At 38.4% G+C, this 2,283-nt stretch overlaps 1 protein-coding gene across 1 annotated transcript in view; it reads left to right on the top strand.

The window, feature by feature from the left end:
* RECQL5 (RecQ protein-like 5) overlaps window positions 1-2,283 on the top strand; it is a 36,917-nt gene that overhangs the window by 9,084 nt on the left and 25,550 nt on the right. The gene's annotated exons all lie outside the window — the stretch shown is intronic.

The following is a 2,283-nucleotide window of genomic DNA, read 5'->3' as shown; positions in this document are numbered from 1 at the left end:
GGATTAAGATCCCCTTACTGGTCATCTTTTTAAAAATAAAATTAAATAAATAAATAAAAATTAAAATTAAATATAAAATATAATAAAATAAATAAAATAAAGAGGCTAAGAGAGAAGGGTAAAATCAGTCCCTTAAAACCCAGAGATAAGATTGTGAAACTTCTCTTTGGATCCTGTCTGGAGTGACAGCTGAAAAAGAATTATATTAATTACTATTTGAGCATTACAGACTTGCTTATTCTCTGTCTACTCTACTGAAATGCAAGCTCCATGGGAACAGGGATCTTTTGTTTCCTGTGTCTGTAATGCCTAGATCAGTGCTGGGGACATAGTGCTTAAGAAATGTTTGTTGAATGAATGACTACATGAATGAAAGGGGAGAGAAGGTGAATGCAGGTAGGCACTGAGAATGAAGGAGCCTTGTGTGGAGCAAGAATGTTAGTTTGCCATGAATTAGGGGAGCAGGATTAACTCATCTCTTATCTGAAATTCAAATTAGACAAGGAGAAGATTTTGGTAGGTTGACTGGATAAAAAATATTTATTTAAAACTTACTAACACAGTGAGTTACGAGAACCCACACTGGACTCATCATTGAGGCATTTCAGATCATTTGAGATAAAGAAAAGACCTGTGCTAAAGAAAGTACTACCAAAAAGAGAGAGAGAGAGAGAGAGAGAAGACTCAGAAAGCTTCCAGTGAGATAATACAAGTGATATATGAAGGACTAGGAACCAGAAGAGTGTCCAATTTCTCCGTTGTAATACCAGAAACAAGGTGACAATGAAGGAGTATCTTCAAATTCTGAATAAACAATTTCTTTCTTTTTTTTTTTTTTTTTAAAAAAGATGACCAGTAAGGGGATCTTAACCCTTGGCTTGGTGTTGTCAGCACCACGCTCAGCCAGTGAGCGAACCGGCCATCCCTATATGGGATCCGAACCCGGAGCCTTGGTGTTATCAGCACCGCACTCTCCCGAGTGAGCCACGGGCCAGCCCCTGAATAAACAATTTCTAATCTTGGGTTTTTTGCCCAGCCAACCAGTTAAATGTGAAGGTGGGATAAAGACATTTTCAGATACAGGGTTTCAAAAAATTTCCTGTGGTGTATTATGTCTCAGAAGCTAGTAAAGGATGTTCTCCATTGTACAGAGGCAGTAAACTAATAAAGAGGGAGATAGAGATCTGACCTAGGAGTGAGGCAAAGGGAGTGTCCCAGGACAATGTCAAATCAAAAGACAGCTGTGCACCAAGCCTAGAGAAAAGCAGTCCAGCTTGAACTACGGGACAGAAGGGTCCAGGAAGGAAGTTTCCAAAAATCAAAGTGGATTCTGACATCTTTGGCTCCTTATTCATCTAATGAACTTTTCATGACATCTGAACATTTGGGGGGTGAATTAGTGATACACTGAAATCTAAGTGAGCTACAAGTTGAGCATCCCAATTCCAAAAATCAAAAATCTGAAATGCTCCAAAACCCAAAATTGTTTGAGTGGTGACATGATGCTCAAAGGAATGCTCACTGGGGCATTTTGGGTTTCAGATTTTTGGATTAGGGATACTCAGCCAGTAAGAGTAATGCAAAAATATTCCAAGATCAGAAAAAAATCCAAAATCCAAAACATTCTGGTCCCAAACATTTCAGATAAATGATACTCAACCTGTATTAATTTCAGGGGAAACAAAGTTGTATAATAAAGGAAATGTGACATAGGAAATGTAAAAATGTAATCAGGTGGTTTAGCACGGAACAATGTTGACATAGTCATTATAAGGAAACTCTTGATTTAACAAGAATTGCGATATTTTGGGGGAATCAGGGGTAGAGGAAATATGTGTATATGTGTCGGGGTGGGTGAAAGATGAGTCACCTTCAAAAAGCAGAAAAAGTCAATAGATAATGTCTCAGATATCAGTGTCTGTTGTATTTTCTTTATTCTGTTTTTTAAAAGAAATTTTGGCAAGTAGACATGTGTAAAAAAGGCTAATGACATGTAATCACATCACTGAGAAAAATGATCAGTGTTACATTTTCGTATATATCCTCCCATATGGGTATATATGTATATATAAGTATATATGTTCATACATATGAAAGTACACAACACTCATGTGTGTATGTACTATTATTATTATTATTTTTTTCCCTTTTTGTCTCTTTTTTTGTGACCGGCAACGGGATCGCAACCCTCGGTGTTGCCCCCGCACCTCGCTCAGCCAGTGAGCGGCCGGTCTGTATGTGGGATCCGAACCCTTGGCGGGAGCGCCGCCGCGCTTCCCAAGC

This window comes from Galeopterus variegatus, unplaced genomic scaffold (assembly GCF_000696425.1).
Source record: "Galeopterus variegatus unplaced genomic scaffold, G_variegatus-3.0.2 Scaffold219, whole genome shotgun sequence".
Lineage (NCBI taxonomy): Eukaryota > Metazoa > Chordata > Mammalia > Dermoptera > Cynocephalidae > Galeopterus > Galeopterus variegatus.
The sequence above is the reverse complement of the archived record's forward strand: the minus strand, read 5'-3'. Positions and strand labels throughout refer to the sequence as shown.